Source organism: Dermochelys coriacea, chromosome 13 (assembly GCF_009764565.3).
Source record: "Dermochelys coriacea isolate rDerCor1 chromosome 13, rDerCor1.pri.v4, whole genome shotgun sequence".
In the NCBI taxonomy this organism is placed as follows: Eukaryota; Metazoa; Chordata; order Testudines; family Dermochelyidae; genus Dermochelys; species Dermochelys coriacea.
In genome coordinates, this window is record NC_050080.1 from 14,696,736 (window position 1) to 14,716,519 (window position 19,784).

Genomic DNA, 19,784 nt, shown 5'->3' on the forward strand with positions numbered 1-19,784 from the left:
CTTTAAAACACCAACTGTTTAAAGAATTTTTTTTTTGGAGGGGGGGGGTCATGTAAAAGGTCTGACTTTTCCTATGGGCAGCTAATCAGTATTGCAGTTCTTCTAAAAGCTGCTGCTTTTCTAATTTGATTTAACCAAAATGGATTCAGTACCACAATGATAGTGTTCACGCCCAAGCCTATTGATATAAACTTAGCTGCATCAGTTAAACAAACAACTTGTTATGCTGCTTGACTATTGTTAATAGGAATTTTCAAATCACTTATTACAAATATGGACCTACAATTAGTTTCAAAACTGACAGGTGATTTCCGGTGCCTCAGTTTTGAGTTCCCAACTTGACACCTGAAAGAGGCCTGCTGTTCAGAAAGTCTAGAGCACATGCCCTTTTAATATGTCTGAGCTGGACACTCAAAATATTAAGGCTGGAGATTTCAGCCCATATATTTAGTCTGATATATTTTTTGAATGTTATAAAATAGGATCAATGATACTTGCACACAATCCCAGATTGCTTAAATTAATGCCTGTTCATTGAGGAACCATGGCAGTGTTAATATGATGGTAATAAATATGTAGGTGTTGCTTGTTTTAAAGTATCTGCTTAAAAAAAAAAGATTTTTGTATGTATGAGTTTGTCTGGACATTGCTGTTTTGTCTAATTATTTTTGATTGTGTATCACAGAGCTCCTAAAGACTGTGAGCACGCTAATCATGTAGGAGATATTCCTTGTACCAAAGAGTTTAAATACTAATACTTACCCTTTTTATAGCACCTTTTAGATTTAAAAAAAAATAGTTAGACTAAGGCCAGGTTTACGCTGGTTAAGGACTGCTAGTTTAGCTATAATAGTGTAGCTAGACCGGCAAACGCTCCTAGCATAGACAAAGCTTCCACAGACAAAAAAGGGCTTTTCTTAGTATAACTTGCCATTTCCCTGAATTAAATAAGCTATGCTGTCTAAATTTTATATTATTTAGATTGTCTAACTGCATCTACACTAGAGTTTTTTTCTGGTATAGAAATGTTATTTAAAAAATCACACCCCACCAGCCATTACCATACTGGCAAAAATTTCTGTTGTAGACCTGGCATCAGGCTCCTAAGTCACTTAGTTGCTTTTGAAAATGTTGCCCTTCATCTGTAAATCTCAAGGAGCTTCACAAAGGAGGTAAGTATGCATTTTACAGATGGGTAAATTGAGGTACATGGGGATGAAGTCACTTGCCTAAGTCACTCAGCAGGCCTGTGGAAGAGCAGGCAATTGAACCCAGTTCAGTTAGACAAGATAGATATATGTTCAGAGGAAAGGAAATAGTATCTCAATTTTATGGATGCAAAAGTAAGATACAGAGGGAGTATGAGAGTAAAAGTCTCAAAGGGACTGGGGCATTGCAACTCTGAGCTTCATAGCACCTAACATTTAGGCACCTAGAAAATCACAGGAACATCACTGCAATCTACAAAGCTGAGTTAGGTGCCTAGGGTCCCTATACAATGAATGGAGAGAGAGAGGCACCTAGCAATCCACGGATCCTGCTGCCTGGATTCTGGTGACTGAGGCATTTCTTTCAGGGCTGCATTAGGTGCTCCATATAAGCAGTGGCTGGAGGTAGTGCTGCCAACCTTATAACTTGTAGCCCAGTAGTTAGAGCACTCAGTGGGGCTACAGGAGATGCAGGTTCAATTCCCCCATCTGCCAGAGGAGAGGAGAGGATTTGAGCAGAGGTCTCCTATCTCTCTAAAAACTGCTTCAGTTACAGACCTATGGGGTATTCTGACATGGGGGTTCCCTTCAGCCTCTCCCATTGAAGCTGTTGCACTCTGGTTAAATAATGATAGAGTGATTGGAGCATGGTGATGATTGGACCCAAAATTCTTTCACCTCCTAGACAGATGCTCTAAGCATTGGAATACAGAGTCTGTCTTTCTCTTGATCTCTTCCATTGACTAGTTAAGTAGATACCTGGGTAAACGGCACAGAGGCCGCTCAGCAGATAGGGCCCCTCATGTGGCTTAGGCACTAAATACGCTTGTATTTCCCTGGGTTGTGAATCACTCGGACTTAGGTACAAGATAAGTATCTAGATGCTTACAGTGAGGCAGGGGCCATGTGCATGCCCTGAGGCAAAAGAGTAGGTACTAACATAACTTTTACTCTGAAAATTTAGGCACTGAGTTTAGAGTTTTAGTGGATTGCAGGGGAACCAAAACTGGGACTTACATTCCTAGATACTTTTGTGGGTCCCACCCTAAGGTCACAGAGTCTGTAGCAGAAGTAGGAATTTAACCCAATTCCTAAACTAAGACCTAGTTTAGTTCCTTAACCTCAAGATTATCATCCCATTCTAATTTGGTATTAGCTTGTGCTTTTTAGGTGTATCCCAGAGTCAGGGGTGGTATGATGTAGGCTGCTTCTCCAAACCTCTACATAGGCAGTGAGTTATATGGGCCCATGGTGTCTGCCTTCCACCAATATTCAGGAACGTGGACCTGGCTCCACCAGTGTTTGGGCTTATATTTTCAGAGCCATCCCATCATAGGACAGACTGGGGCAACTGCCCTGGGCCCTGTGCTTTGGGGGGCCCTGCACTTCAGGGAGACGAGGGTTAGCAGGGGGCCTGGCATCAGTAGCAGTGAGCAACCCAGCCCCAGCCCAAGCCCATCCTGCTCCACCTTTTCCCACCCCTGCTCCGCCCTGCCCAGCCCCATCTCTTCCCACCCCTGCTCTGCCCCTCCCCACCCCCATTCCATCCCATCCCCCAATCCCCTACCCCGCCTCTTTCTGGCTTCTGTCCTCTCCCCCAAGTGGATGGGGCAAGACAGGTACGTCAGGCTGGGGACGGGTCTCTCGCCGCTACCGGTGCGAGGCCCCCTGCTAATCTCCTAGGCTGCCCTGCACCCCGCATCCCACTGAAATGCAGGACCCTGCAAAACACTAGGCCTGGGGCAGTTGCCCCGGTCTGTCCTATGGATGGGATGGCTCTGCTTGGATACATTCTGGGCACCATCAAAAATTATACAAACCCGGTGCCCATGCTCCAGAGCACTGTGGGGAGCGTACTTGGGACAATATCCCTTTATGGGGGTCCAGCTTGCTCCCATTGCCGAATCTCCTGCTCTCCCTTTTGCACCACTGAACTCCTCCAGATCAGTGGGGAGTCTGTGAGTTCTTCAAGGCAGGGATGTACCTAGCCCAAGTGAGCATTTCCTTCTCTCACATTTTGCCCCCGTGTTAGGGCCAGGCTTTTAAGTCCCTTGAAGCTGCAAGCACATCCCGCTCCTTGTTTGGTACAGTGCTGAGTATACTGCTGAGGAGCAAATGTTTAATTGAAAAATTACTTAAGTTATTTGCACAGCCCCTCTGCTCAGACTTCAAGGACACTTGTCCTAAATTTCCAAGCTTATTTGCTTTAGCTGAAGCATCATGTTGAAAATCATGGCTCACTGAGTTGCTGATGATATATAATGATCCTCCTGTTTGATATATAATCTGGCTATGAGGCAGCATGCGAAGTAGGAAGACAATGTGGGTAGGGCATCCTGTGTGACCTATAAAATCCCAGCCACTCCTCATTCTAAACTGGGAAATTCCAGAGTAGGGAGCCCGTCGCTAAAATTGGTTCTGCCGACAAGCAGGCTCAAAAGCAGAGTCCAAAGTGCTGAGTTCCCACAATTCCAGTTAAAACCCATAGGGTGTGAGGGTGTGCAGCATCCCTGAAAATCAGGTCCTTGTGACTCATTCCCCAAAACTCTGTTCTGTCCACAAGGAGGAACCTCCCACAAAATGGGCAAGAACAGGAAGCTCCACGTAGCATTGAAAGACTGAAACTTGTGGTAATATTTTGTTCCAACACACAGCAGACTGTAACTTCCATACTTGGCATTGGATTTTTTTTCTTGCTCTGTTGTTTCTTCTTCTGAGGGGGGTGAGCGAGAGGTGGAATCTAATAAAACACACTGAAAATTGGTTTGTATTAAAACTTCCTCTATACTTTGGCAGTAAATTATCAGCACAGGATTCAATGTAGGACATAAATGGAATATTTTAGTGTAAGTGGAGTAGCATCCAGTATTCCTTTTTGGATTAGAGTTTATTTCCCAAATTTTTCCCCCAAACATAAATCTTTTCAACTAAGTGGTCTAGCTGTTTGACAGCAAAACACAAACCCTTTCAAGGCTGCAAGCTGTTTTTAAGGTTGTGGTTCGCTCATCAGCTATGAACTGAGTCTGATTTTTTACCAGACCTTGATGACTGTTCTATGTAATCCAGTTAAAATTTCAGAGCAACTGGAGAGAATGCTGGTTAATAGGGTTTGTGAAATGTAAAGCCAAGTCTCACACTCTTGAGTCCAGTGAAGTTTCACTGGAGTATCTGGCCCGCTTTTTAAAAAAAATTTGCACATGATCTAAAGATGTTATAAACTATTGGAATTAGTGATGCAGTCTTCACCTCTTGTGTTTAGATAGGGCAGATCACATATGGTTCCTATGGAAATGTTTTTCCTGTTGGCTGTTACTGAAGTTAGTTCCAGATGCACATGCTTATTGTGTAGGCATCTACTATGTTGTAGTTAGTTTGCAAAGAAGAAGAAAGACTTGTGGATCAGTGAACCTCACCTAGTTGTTTAATTCAATTTGCATATGTTAGCTTCCATATGTGCAGATGCTTATGTCAACTTCCCAATCTTTTGAGGTGTCATTCTCATTTTTGGAGGTTGGCAAAGGGCCTGACAAATGTTCTTCCTTCAGAGGTTCCTTGGACTTTTCCATGGCCTCCCACCCACTGACCCACAATCCCCTGATCTTGGAGACATCCCTGAGCTCTACAGTCTGTCAGCTATGCGTGGAGTTTGTTTGTGCTTCAGATTCTTATGGCTAATTTATAAGCCCTTCTGTATAGGTAGATATGAATGAAATGATCCCTAATCAGGGAGGGTACTTGCATGGTATAATAATACTGATGTAATGTTAGTGTTGTGTACGGAAGAATCACAAAACACCAAGCTGGATTGCCTTAAGAAAATACTTAACGTTTATTAAACAAAGACAATTTTAAGGAGTAACAGAAATCAAAACCAGCAATCAAACTCTCTCTCAGAAATTGCCCTTTAGCAGAACTGTCCAAAGTTCTCAAGTTTCTCTTTTGCCCAGGCTTATCTCCAATACATTTCTTAAATACAGGGGCAGGTTAAAACATTATTTGCAATAGTGTATCACCTTTTTGCCTTTCCTAGGCTCTTTTCGTCAATAAGAACACAATAACTTCACTAGATGCTATATTAGATGGATGTGTGAAGCATACACATTGCTTCCTAAATACATGATCATAAGTATCTAAACAGAAAGCAGAAATAAAATTTCAACTTGATCAAGAGGCAAATTTTCAAGTATGGTCACAAAAGGTGCAAATACTTAAATGAGTAGACAGGCAGGCGCAAATTGACTGGGGCTGGTTTGACCCCACAACTGGCTGTTGAGTTTTGTGGGTGCACATAAATTTTTTCAGATATTCAATTTTCAAAAATTTGGTCCAGAATATATATCTAGATGGTTTGGTCTTGACTTCAGCCCTTCTTGCAATAGTTGAGGTCAGTTGGATCGCTGTTGCTAACAATCTCTATCTTTGTACACCTGGGTTGGAAATAGGTTGTTTCCTGTGGAAGCAACTTTGGATATTGTTTTCCCCTCTATTTCAGCATCAGGAACTTGTTGAACTTTATGGAATGGCTGCAAGACCCAGGATCTATCCTCTCAGACTTTTGCCTCAGGAAGTGGGGAAAGATTATGAATATTGTTGAATTTATGGGACAAATCTATTTCTTCTGCTATTGCTCAATGTATTGGCATTAACCAAAATTTTTTAAAAAAATTCTCTTGATATTGAGTGCCTCAGTGTTTTGTGTGCGTGATGTGCTCCTCAATTTTTCAGAAAAGCTGAGCACCACAACTCCCGTTACTCAACATCTTGGAAAATCGGGTCCTGGTTGGCTCAGGTAGAGCCACTAACAATGAAGACACCCAGTATTACTGGATACTTGAAAATGTGACTCATAATTTTCTTTTTAAATATATTCAGGGGAAAATGATGTAATGTTTATAAATTAAATGAGAAAGTATAATAATAGCTCCATTCAAGTTTTTAGCTCAAAGAAGCAAAAATGTTATTAAACAAAGATGTCAGATATTTTTGGTGTTATAAACTTTAGGCCATCCCCATTAAAAAGGAAGTCACGTAAATAAAAATAAAGGTTTTCTTTATACCTTCCAACCTGATATTTTACACTTTTAGTGAAGGGAACTGGGAAATACACTGTAAGGCCACCCTATACTAATGGCCACGAACTGAAACTATGAAACCTTGTTAGTTGTCACCTGATGAAACTTTAATAGCATCTTCTAGAAATGATGGTTTGAAACATTTTATTTTTGAGCAATATTTTTGCCAACATGTCTGAATTTCTTAACTACTTTTTTCTTTCTTTCTTTATAGAAAAAGGGGGAAGAGATGCTGTCTGAGATGCCAGGAGGAACAGCCTAAGGGGCGGGGGTGGTTTTAAGCAACTTTTGAGACTCCTAATGTAGATTAGAGCTGCCTCCACAGTACTCTAGTTTGCAGCAGGCTTCTAATGGCTGCTTATGGGCTGCTCTACAGTTTGGAGCAATCCAGACTCCATAGCAGTGTGTGCTACATAGACTCCTGCTGTCTCTGGGCTAACTCTGACATGCAGCCTTGCAGCAGGACTCAGAGAAGCAGTGTAGGGGTTCTTGTGACACACTTACAATTGTGGCACCCCACATGCTTAGTGGGTGGAGAACACAATTCATCTCTTGGTCTCCAAATGGAGAACATGGCAGTAGGTTAGCCTGTAGGAGTGGCCTTATGAAATGAAAGGCTCCAACATGCCAGAGATGATGCGTCATGAGTTGCCTCTTCTGATTTCACTGCAGTAAGGGGAAATCATGTGGTATCTTTCCACCCCTCTGGTCCCACTGCCAGGAGGGCTGGAGTATGCAGTGAGTGGCCTCCCCTTTGTCCCTGTGACTGCAGGGAAAGATTATTACCTTAGTCTATCAGATGCAAATCTGTGCAGTGCCCCATGCACTGTGTGTGTGTGTGTGTGTGTGTGTGTGTGTGTGTGTGTGTGTGTGTAAGACTGGCCCTGCGTTATCTCCCTCAGGACTTCTGCTTCCTGTTACCATCAAGTATACTGGGTTGGATCCTGCTTTTCTTATATTTTATTACCCAGATGCAGAGCAGTGGCAATTAAATATAGCTAACAGGTGATACTGTATCCATCATAATTTAATGAATACAAGGCTTGGGAATCTCTGCCACTGATAGCTTCAACTCATCTGCAGTAAATAACAAATCATTTTCTTGTGTGGTATCAGCTTCTGCTCCTGAACTCCAGAATGTGAAACATCACCCAATTCAGAGAGAACATTAAGGGAAACGAGGGAGTACTTAGGGAAACTAAGTGTTAAACAGAACCATCCGTCTGAGGTGGAGCACTTGAGAGCTGGGTATTTGGTATCTCAATCATGCCTGGTTTACGGCGAGCAATCCTTGAATTTGTGTGACAGCAGCCCAATGCCTTTCAGTAGATTACATCATAAATAACCCAAGCGTGAAGTGGTCAGAGAATCCGGATGAGAGAAAGCAAAAGATATATAGAAACAAATGAGGGGTGGTGTAGTTTGATTTTAAAAAAATTATTAAGAGAAGAGGGGATGCTGGAAATGGGTCAAAGAGTGTTACTCAAACAGGCACATTCCTGTGATTTTACTCCCACAGTCTCTCCAGGTCAGACTTTTTCTCTCTCTGTTGAAAGAAAGGAGAAAAAAAAAAAGAAAAAAAAGAAGAACCCACACAGAAATCAATCCATCAAATGTCATTACAGATTTATTAAGTCTGATGTAGAAAGACTTTTAACAGTAACATCTTCAGAAAGCATAAAAAGAGCACTTCTGTTCAGTCTTGTGCTTTGAAAATCTAAATATATTTTTATCATATAAATAATTCTTTTCATGTTTTAAGTGCATCTGTTTTTTTCCCTTTTTAAATTTCCATTTTACAATTGGCCAAAACTGAAGTCTGCATTGACTGAAATGAAGCCATTTGCAAAGCTAATGATGTTGTGAAGCATGTCTATGGTGAACCATATCAGCTAGATTTCAGAAAGGTAGTTCAATGAGTGCAGCATTAAAATGAGGGGCAGCCTCCAGCAAAATCATAATTGAACACACCCAAGTCCTCAATGTCTGTAGTTTGGTTTCCTGATGCAAATTACGATAACGTTTCAGATGTGAACAGTTGCTTTCCAATAACTGCAGTGAGAAAGAGACATTTTCTGCCACAAAGGAAAGAATTACCATGTTTAAAAATGTAAATAATATATGTATAGCAACCTTTTTATGGAAATGAGGCATTCAGGATTATATGAACAGTTTGGGATTTTTTTTCTTTTAAACACAACAGATAAAGATGCATCATCTATTATTTGGGACTTTAATTACAGTTCTAAAACTGGAGTGATTTTATTTGCAGTGATAAAAAATTATAGAGCAAAATATCATTGGTGAGAGATTTCAATGCTGCAAAATCATACACAGAAATACATCTTAAGTGTACCAGTACACAGCCATTCTTTTGTAAATCAAACAAGGCCTTAGATAAACAGGTTTCACCTGATTTAAATGTAATGAGATACACAGACCTTGATTGTTAATAATTGGTTTTGGGGACACCAAAACAATAAAAGCAGTAATCTCCTCTAGTATAAATTATATGAATTTATTTAGCAATCAACCAAAGAAAAAAATGCCATTAACATTTTCAATTTGTTATTTAGTTTAAGTTAATGATAATAGACAAATAATGTGAAGCAAAATTGCCACCTTTGAGAACCTTGGATTTGAGAAAGACAGAAATATTGGGAAGATGCATATCTGTGATGAATCTTTTTGACCACTAGGTGGTACAATCCTCCTAGGAGAAAGGATTTCTTTTTATTTTATTCTTTTTTTTTTTCATTGTAAGGACCATTCATAATCATCAAAACCAAGTGAAACATGGTTTTGATTAAAACAGCCTGTTGGCTCAATAATCTTAGTAATTTTAAAAACATCCTTAATGTGGAAGAAGAACACTGGAATGTCAGAAATGGCCTTGGGGCCCATTATAACAGAAACAAAATAAATAAGGAGGAGAAATGAGGGGTCATGAAAACAAAATTAAGCTAATGTTTCAAATTTTGACAATTATGAATTGTTCCTCTAAGAAGACATTTTTTAAAGCAAAAAATTCAGGCACTATTAGATACAATACAAAGAGAATAATTGTACATGTATGGGACTTGGCATGCCTTAAAAGCAAAATTTGGACTTAGATTTTCCCCCCTCCCCTATAGCCAGCAATTGGGCAGGCCTCATGCAAACACAGACTTGCTTCTCATAGTTCATCTGTAAACTCAACCCTAACTCCTTTATAAACCATAAAAAGATGACGACCAAGGAAAACAAAAACAAATTACAAGCAAATTTTTGATTAAAAAAATTATCCCCCAGAATGGACCAGTTTTGTAGGAAACAGAAACAAGCAAATATAACAAAATCTGTGTTCATAACATGGCAATATAGTTAATATATACAAATATGTACAGTATAAAAATGCATCAAAGGCTTAACTTTCCATCCAACCAAGCTGCAGTGCACAATGAAAAGCAGCTTGATGTGCCCCCCTCCCCCTTCCCCCTGCCCTAAGTATACAGGCAATATATTCTGTACAACATGCACTTGTTACAAAATGAGTGCACAAGCACCGAAACATTCTACAGATAAAGTCACTGTGATTTCTCTTTTAAAGAAGTCCTCTTTGCTTTGTTAATATAAAAAAGTGTTTACTTTTCTTTTTGCGATTTGTCGTACAGGTATATACATTGGTTTTTGTCTGATCAAAGAGAAGTGAGCTTTTGATAACGCATTTTTAACCTTTAAAACAAAATTCTAGAACTAACACCTATGGTCAAGAATGTAACCTGAAGATGCTGCCAATAGCAAACTTACTAAACACCACAAGCGTTTGTTCAGAGCAAGAAATAGCTGACTGTCAAATTTACTCGGGTGGCCAACTGTGCTCCATTATTTTAAATAGGGATGGATATTTATGATTCACACTGACATATTCAAGACATTAGGAAAAAACAAAGGATGGGATTAATAAATGATGGCTATGCACTAGACAAAAAGGTATATTGTACCAGAGATATATGATAGTTAAGTACCCTGAGCCAAATAAAAACTGTTTAGCTTGTCAGCTTTTGCAACCTGTATTGCACATTCCAGCATTTGCTGCATTATAAAGCCAAAATACTGCATTGTATGCCCTGAAGATTCCTGCTGTTTTTGCTCAGTGCAAATAGTGCACAGCTGTTACTTCAGCCACAGAATGGTTCATGCTTTTTATATATATGCATATTGTACGTATATGCATATATATCTAGATATCTGTCTACATCTACATAACTATCTATATCTATCTGCTTATATTCACATAGCTACAGAGAGATATGTAATTCCTGAATGTTACATGGACCATTTAGTACGTGAAAACGTTACCATACAAATCTTTCACATCTGAGACATAATTGCATGGCTGTTTAAGTTCTGTAAATACAGCTCTTCACTTGGGGCTGATACCCAACTGTGGTTTGTATTTCAAGATAAATCAGTCACCATTTTGCAATATATTTATATTTTTGCATGATTTTTTTTATTCTTTTTAAAAGCAAAATATTGGTCATTTTCCTGCCATCTCATCTGGAATGTTTAATGAAAGATATTATCTGTACTAACAAAAAAATAAATAAATAAAAGGTGTGGGGGTTGGGCAGGCGGGGAAGAAGGCCTGCACAGGTAGATAATCTAACTCAAGTAGAAGCGACGTGTGACCTGCTAGGATTAGTATTTAATCTGTTTTATCCAACAGGGCATTTTATAAAGGCTTGAAGACATTTCACCAGCTGAGAATGAAGATGAGCTGGAAGTTGGAGTTTATTATTCTTGGTAAGTCCGGTGGAACAGCTACTTCACTTTTTAAAATACTCTCAAAAGAAAATACTATACAGACACTTGGTACACAAAGCATCTTTACCTTAGGCTTTGTCTATATTTAAAAGTTTTGCCAGCTTAAGTTAAAACAGCAAAAAAAAAAAAAAAACAAACTCTAGTGTAGATGCAGTTATATGAGTATAAAAGTACTTATTCCAAGATAGTTTATTCCAGGTAAGAGAAGCAAGATAAACTGTACTCATATAGCTATTTTTACCCTACGGCTTTTACTGGTATAACTATGTCATGAAAAAAAATCATATTAATAAATGACATAGCTATGCCAGTAAAACTTTTTAAGTATAAACCAAGCCTTAGATGCCATCTGACGTGGGCTGGGGATTGCATTTGATGACGGTGTTTTAAATACTCTTTAGTATGTTAAAAAAACAAGTTTAGAAACAGTGGAGCTGCATTCTGATCTTATGCCCTTGTAAATCTAGAATAACTGTATTGACTTCAAAGAAGTTACTCTGGATTTGTACTAATGTAAATGAGTTCAGAATCTGCCCCATAATTTTAAAAGTTGCTTGAAATATGGCTTGGTCTTGTCTATCATGGCTGGCTGAAATTTGTTGAAACCAAATAAGACAAAGCTGATTCTAAACAATATTTGAAACTAAGTTCTCAGCCCAATGGATATAGAGCTTCTCTCTGGGATTTTACAATTGTTGCACATTAATTCATACAAAGGTTTTGATTGTACTTATTTTGATTGATCCTATTTAAAAGAACAAAACCCAACCAAACAAAACAACCCAAAGCCTTCGTTCTCCACTGAAGAGGATTAGAGTAAGGACAAATCCTAAATTGTGTGTGCATGAATGAGATCAAATATTACAAGAAATAAAAAATATCTGGAAGAGTTTATTTATGGAGTTATTCCTTTAAAGGCCTGATCCAGTGCCCATCAAAATCAATGGAAAGACTCCTATTGACTCCAAGTGTTGTTGGGTCAGGCCCTTAGTTTGATGGAATGTAAACTGAAATCTACGTTAAAGTGCATGTTTTTTCATTGTTTAGATACTTCATGCATCTCAAAATCCAGCAATTTTACTCTCTCTCTTTTTTTCTGCAAAACAAACAAGGATTCAGGACAATATTTGCCTGAGTTTACAGATTTCATTTTCTGTCTAAAATATTTCAGAGACATTATTGAAGAACTATGTGCACTAAGGAAAGTAAATGAGCATGTTAGCATCTTGCTATATTTTTTCAACAGAAAATAATTAGCATTTGTTTTAAAAATAAAGTATTGCAAATTATGGGGAAAATTCTGACAGATGAAGGTACTTTTCAGGAAAGCTATACCCACTGAAACAGAAACTCACTGCATTTACTATGGCTTTCTTCAAAACCCACAGAGAAACTAATCTACATGTCCTCTGCAATAAGAAGCACAGAGAACTGAGGTCAATGGGTTAGGGTTGCTATGCACTCACGTAAATATGGTCTCAAGGAGCAGAAATAATATGTCAGGTTATATGTAGGCTCATTGCAAGTATAGGGGCACATGCTAGTAGTACCTTTTCAACATATAAATTTACCTGTTTAGGAGGTGGTTATGTCAATTTCCCTGCAAGGTGACTGATGGCCTTTAAACCCTATTGTAATTGTGTTGTATTGATTTGGAATCTGTGATTAATATTGTCTTTATTGAGGGAGTTTTAAATATAAATTGCATCATTCATCTGTTTGTGAAGGCAAAAGACAAATGCTACTGAGCTCTGTTTATACTGGGCACAACTGCGTCTTTTGCAATGAACTTTGCAATCAGAGGCAGGGTGGCATGCGGGGGGTAAGGAGGCAGGGATCTTTCTTCACCCCAAACTTCCTCTATGCAGCTGGGTAGGGCTGAACCTTGAGCTAGTTGGGAAAATTTGATAAAAATGGTACTGAGCATTCCAGACTGTGCTCCTACTCCGGCTGGTGCACTAAAACATTGGCCACTCGGGTGTTGCTCCTCGGCATCTGGCAGGATTGAGCCCTCAGTAACTAACGACAACAGGTGAGCCCTGCATAAGCCAAATCCCCTCTGAGCTGTGCCTAACTCTCAGTTAAGCACTGCCTCAGGCCCCAGGCCTCTTAGGGCCTTTTCTTCAGCCTCACAAAGCTTTCCAGACCTCACCCTGCTTTCTTCCAAAGCCCCACTCCACCCTCCCCTAAGCCTTATTTCTTAAAGCAAATTAGGAAATCAATCTGTGGTATAAATGGCCTGGTTTATATGCCAATAAATATGGCACTTTATTTATTATTGTAGTTTATTAAAAATGATTGGGGGAAAAACACTAGAAAATAATCCTTGCCTTATAAACATGTGAGAGTTGACACAATAACTTGTAAAAACTCCTTGGGACTTCACCCTTTACTGTGTTAATATATAATTATTGATTTTTAAAATGACTTGTTATATCCTCCATGATCGCTAAAGGAGCCAGTGAGGTCAGTCTTGTAACTAATTTTACAAGTAGGTAATAAAAATCCTTATGAAGTTGCATTGACAAGTAATTACTGGATATGTTAGCTGATTTTCAAAGGTTTTTTTTTTTTTTTTAAATTGTAATTGAACTAATGATAGCCGCTTTTAAAAACTAGATATCCTCCCCTCCACTCCCACATAACCCCCTGGTGCCTGGACAATTAGGGCCTTATTTACAAAATTGCTGAGTACTTTCAATTCTCATATTTTAGGCTCTAAGCTGTTGCTAATTCCACACACCCCTTAAAAATAATTTTAAAAAATGGTGAAATGGCTTATTTTGACATGTACAGTGGCAGAAAGGAGGGTATGGTTTCTAAATACATCCTGCAAAGCTGTACAGAAGGGTAACAATTCTTAATGCTTTATTGCAGTACAAAAGCATAAGCAGCTTGGATATGTGATGTACCAATACGCCACTTGTTAATAAGCAGAGACATGAATCATAAATATTCGGCTGTTTGATCACCAGGTTTTTAATTAATGTTTTGATGATCTCCAATAAGAATAAAAGTCAGAACGATAGATATTGAGTAGATGCGACAGAGAAAAGATGCAATGATTTTCTGTGTTACCTGATTTATATGACAGATAAACTATCAACTCATCCTGCTTCAGACACAGAAAGAGAGACAGAGATGTATATTTTCTTTTTTTATATATCTTCTTGTAAAAAAAAAAGTCACTTAATTCAAAAGTGTATCTAAAATGTTCCCAAAGGACAGTGATGCAGGCAAAATAATTAAGCTTTAGAATGGTGTAATAAAGGTTTGTGGCCAGATTCTAAATGAAGTAGCTGTTCCAGCACTTGACCATGCAGTACCTAGTTTTCTTGACTAAATCAGGCTCTGTTCTCTTGGCTGGTGTCGATCCTTTACTCGTGCTCTTTGAGCCAGAGCTTCTTCTGGTGTAAATAGGCATCGTTCAGTTAAAGTTAAGGGAGCTATGCAGATTTACCCTAGCTGAGAATCTGGTCCAACAGATCTAGACCTGCAACATCATCAAGCTCTTGTAAACTTGCACTGAGGAACAATGGCGCTAATCTTGTAAACTTGCTCCCCACCCCTGTAGCCCCCACAGGCATTTTTGAAATCTTTTCATACATGCAGCAACTTGTTATTTACTAAATAAATAAATGAAATAAATAAAACAAGGAGAGAGCGCACCCTGTAAAAAAGAGAGCACAGACCTTCCACTAGAAAAAGCGGTAACTTTTCATCTCTATTTGCACTCACTGGTCCCAACATGATTGTGTGTCAGCATAATTCATATTAGAGTGCACGTTCTATTACCCAATTGCTACAAATGCCACATTTTACATGTCTCTCTGCTGAAGGAGAAGGTCTGCTTGAGGGAAGGAGGGTAGTCCAGGCATGACAGATTGTAGAGACAGAGTTTCCTCTTGAAGAAATGAACCCATATCTTCATGGTTAATCTCACTAACAGGGTGTCAGAATCTGGTCTGTGAATAAAGAGAGAACCAAAGGGCCCTACAGCCCAAAATATTGTGGCTTGGTTCCCCAAGTATCACCTCATCACCCACTGACTTGAATGGAATGGAGGGGCTTAGCTCCTCAGCACTTTACAGAATCTGGCCCGCTGTGCTGTTTAAAAAAAAAAAAAAAGGCAACAAAAATGTTGCACATATAGAGCCTGCGTTCATTGAAATCAATGGCAAAATTTCCACCGGCTTCAGTGTAGAGCAGGATTAGGCCTGTCAGAAGTCAATAGGAGTTTTGCCAATTGAGTGCAGTGGAAACAGGATCAGGCCCCAGCCCCATGTATTTGCAAATGTATTTTATGTCACAAAATGGATGTATTTATTTATTTATTAAGAAAGAGAAAAATTCTTGGTGCTGGAAATATCCATGTTTCCCCAAAGTGGAATTTGATAGTAGTGATGGACTCACACTGGAGGGACCACCCCACCTCCCACACACTACGTAACTTCATTTAATAACCTTGATCTGGACTGTGCAATTTAACAGCTCCAGAGGAACCCAATGCTAATGCATTGATTTCATTTTAATAGAATTTTGTTGTCAATGGACAGGGCTTGGCACAGTGCATGCGTCAGTCTTAACCCATCTGAAGTCTCTGTTCATTTCCAGTTGAGCTCCTTCATTTCCAGTTGAATAGGTTAAGCAAAGACAGACCTCACTGTTCTCAATTCACTTTATGATCCTCCCATCATAAAAAATAATATCAGCACCTTGCTTTTCATGTCAGGACTACATTTGAGCCGCTATTCCCTATGCCCATGAGTAAATCCTGTAAAAGCCGCCCCGTTGTACTGTCGCTATTTTTCCTTGTGGATGATTGATTGATGGATGAGTGCTGACACTTCAATGAAGCTATTTCGACTGCCATCTCAATCCGATGATGTGAGGGGTATATTTTCTGTCCATGCCTCATTACTTCAGAATGACATTCCTGGAACTTCATTTACTTTTTCCCTCCTTCCCTCAAGCGCCATATTTTTTCCCATCTAGGTTATGCATGCCATAAAAAAAGCAATTTGCTATTATATGTGGCATAAGGGCAACATGTTTCCTAGGAGGTAAATAACAAGGTCCCCCCTCCTGATGTTGAATTTAGGGATCATGTCAAAATTTCCCAACCAATTCCAACATAGCCCATCCTGCATCAGAAATAAGGAATATTATAAATCTATTTAGATTCATTTTGCCATGGCTGAATTTTTATTTTATCCTTCAGCTTCTAAATAAAATAAAAAGCAAAGCCCCAAACCATCTTGAGTTTGAAAAAAGATCCACATCTCAATTTTGTGCCTAGCAAACTTTAAATCTTTCATCTTGAGTAGCAGTTTACATCTTGATCCAGACTTATTTGTCCTTTGAAAATAAGGAAATTCATTCTTTAAATGCAGTGATGAATTTATCTATTATAGGTTGCTTTAGTTGTACAGCAAATGCTCAGCTAGAGTAAACAAAGCTGTGCCTGATGAGCTTGATTTTCCATACAGTGCACTAGGTAATGTGAGGTTTGTAATATTAAAACATCCTGGAAGCTTTTCTGAGTTGACTTCGAACCCGATTTTAATCTGTGTAATATAGTATTCCCGTTAATAATAATGTATAATTAAGACATCCGTTAAAAATCCATAACGTTAATTTAATGGAGAAAATCTAATACAGTTCTATTGGAATTTTTACGTTAAATTAACTTTAACGGGCTTTTAATGGATGTCTTAATTAGATCTCATTATTATCATGAATATTCCACAAATTAAAATTGGGACCTCTAAGTTTTAATGAAAAAAGTTACAGGAACAAATTTGAAATTGAAGCCCTCCCCTCCTACCCTACTGGGTTTCAGCAGATTTTAAAAGTAAGCTGTGCTTTGTGTAGTAATAGACAAGCCCAATAGACAGTACGAAGGCCAGATTCTGATCTCATTTGCAATAGCATAAATCCAAAGTAACCCCATTGACAGTAATGGAGATGAATTTGGTTCTTATTTTATATATATATATATATATATATATATATATATATACGATAATGCTCAATGATCTAACAATAGTGCTTTTGTTTAAAAATCACTCCATTGCATATGTCTTGTCATATGCAGTAATGAAGATTTAAAAAAAAATATATCTGAGGAATAAAACAAACTGAAAATAATCTATTTTAAACAAATCTTTGGCAGCAACTTGGTTAAGCATAATTATTTGAACAACTTGCACAGAAGATTAACATTGTTCAGAGTTTTTTTGGCTCAGAATCTGTTTTAACTTAATAATTCTTCTACTTACTGTGATGTATTGATCCCTAGTGCAATGACTGGATTGAGCAACCCAGGTGCAACAGTAATAGCTGCACTGAATAGAAACATTTCCTTTAGACAAACTATCCCAAAGGGGTTATAAATAGGAAATGGACATTACCATGAAAAGCAAAGCTTCCAATGTGACGGCATCTTGTGTAGCACACTTGGACATTAAACTATGAAGAAGTATACTTTTTTTTTCCTGTCAAGTGTTACAAATTGATGAAATAAGTACATCAATGTTCTCAGTCATTACCTTACTTCAGTGGCACTTTGTTTTAGTGACAGCAAAAAGGGACAGTGGAGACTAGACAGCCCCAGTGCAGTTTATCAATGAAAATCTAATATCGTCCATAAGCAGGGGAGTGGAAATCAATACTTCATTACCAAATTGTTAGTGAGGATGAAGAAGAATAGCTGGAGTGTTTTTGGCAGTCTTCTCGGTCCGGGTTGTCGGGAGTTCAATGTCAGGAGTGGAGTGACGCGTGGAGACGGGCTCAGTGCAGGAAGCCTGGGCTGGAGATCTGGAACTAAGGCATTTGTCCTGTAATCAGAATAATAATATATATATGTATATATTATTATGCTTGAAATCATGAATCTAGGTTTTATCAAATATATTTTTTTCTCAATAATTTCCCAGCTTCAGTTTCTGTAACATCCCAGAACAATTCAGAGGCTCTCAGAAGACAGAGATTGACCCAAAAAACAAACAAAAAAAAGATAGTTAAATCCATTTGTGTCCTGGGATAAATGTCTGTAGCTCCAAATGAAGTTGAGTTGTTGCAGCTGCTTATGCCATATCTGAATCTGGCCCATTAAGTCCATCACCCTGCATGTCCCAAACATGTACTAGGCTTGCCATTCTCTAGCAATGAGTATTACCCATTCAGTATAATGAACCTTGTGTTACTCTGATCAAAGGGATGTTGTAAGATCCAGGCTGAATGGATATTTTGGTATCCACTTCGCATTTAAACTTGCAGGCCACCATCATGTTATTTCTGGTCATTCCTGGAAATAATGTTCCCTTCCCACAACCCAGCTCTATACTACTAAAACCATGGCTCTTCCATGAAAAATAAATTCTGCCATCCCACAGCTACTGAACACACTAAGTGGCTTATTTTGTGATGTGGATAGGGATAGAGTGCTACTTTTACCTAATTTTAAATTGTAGGTTAAAAAGTTTAATTCAAATTTGAATGCTTTTTGGCTTATGTCCCGGGAGCAAGAGACTGAGAAAAACAGCAGACAAAAAATACAACAGTGCAAAAATAAGGTGAAAAATGGAGCAGAGACTTAAACAGAGTGAAATCCAATACAGAAAGAGGGTGAAAAAAGATCAGCAAGAGACAGAGAAACACGTTTATGAAAAAAATACAGACTATTCAAGGCCCATGTACTCTGCAGCAAGCAGGATGAAATTATGTGGAATCGTTCCTTAATCTGGCTCAGCAGACTGCAAAACCAATGGTAGCTTCATTTAAATTAAAAATAATGTGAGATTTTTCAATAAATTCAATATGAAAATGAAAACTACCAACAGTAGAGTAGACTCCATGTTATTTATTTTGATATTCAGTTTGTTTTACAACCTCCTCATGTTTTCAGGGGAATTCAGAGTTTTGCATTGACCATGCACAACTGCAATGGAGAAGTTGTAGGAGAGAAGCTGGAGACTGCAGCAGTGGGGAGGGCACCCAAGCTTTCAGCACCCAAGAATGCACAACAGAGAGTCAAGACGGTGGGTAAGTACAGTAGATGGATATTTCCACTAAAATGATAAATGCTGACAATGGTTAATGTTAAGTTTCAGAGTAGCAGCTGTGTTAGTCTGTATTCGCAAAAAGAAAAGGAGTACTTGTGGCACCTTAGAGACTAACAAATTTATTTGAGCATAAGCTTTCGTGAGCTACAGCTCACTTCTTTAAAATGTTGTATTTAGATTTCAGAGTCAACACTCCACTGAGATGAATGGGGTAATTCACACCTTGCAGGGCTGATGTTTCAGGTAGCTTTCTGACTGAAGGACAACACTGCCTTAATTTACTCCTGCTTCACATTTTCAGGATTTTCTTCACAGAGGAGAGGGCTAGAAACATAACTATTTAAGAGGTCTTTCCATTGCTACAGTAAATCCACCTCCTCCAGGCAATAGCTAGGTTGACAGAAGAATTCTTTTGTCAACCTAGTGGTTTCTACAATGGGGCTTAGATTGGCTTAACTGCATCTCTCAAGGATGTGAATTTTTCATACTCCAGAGCAATGTCGCCAGTTTTAGACGTAGACCAGGGCTTAGATTCTGCAGAAAGTAAGAGGTGGATTCTGCGGCAAATTTTACAACTGCAGAATCACTGAGCACAAAGGATCCTGAGTACGTACGTGGCACACAGCCCG

The 19,784-nt window shown here is 38.7% G+C and overlaps 1 protein-coding gene and 1 long non-coding RNA gene across 3 annotated transcripts in view; one reads left to right on the forward strand and one right to left on the reverse strand.

Moving 5' to 3' along the window:
* The first annotated feature begins 10,984 nt into the window (after positions 1-10,984).
* The window catches only part of LOC119842291, a 30,226-nt gene continuing 21,426 nt past the window's right edge, over positions 10,985-19,784 (forward strand). The window contains exons 1-2 of the long non-coding RNA XR_006275487.1: positions 10,985-11,068; positions 18,999-19,135. This is a non-coding gene — a long non-coding RNA (uncharacterized LOC119842291). The remainder of the gene's footprint in view (positions 11,069-18,998; positions 19,136-19,784) is intronic.
* The window catches only part of TSHZ2 (teashirt zinc finger homeobox 2), a 267,767-nt gene continuing 262,030 nt past the window's right edge, over positions 14,048-19,784 (reverse strand). For both annotated transcript variants that reach the window (XM_038370231.2, XM_043496205.1), the window contains exon 3: positions 14,048-17,928. The gene's annotated coding sequence lies outside the window, so the exon portion shown is untranslated. The remainder of the gene's footprint in view (positions 17,929-19,784) is intronic.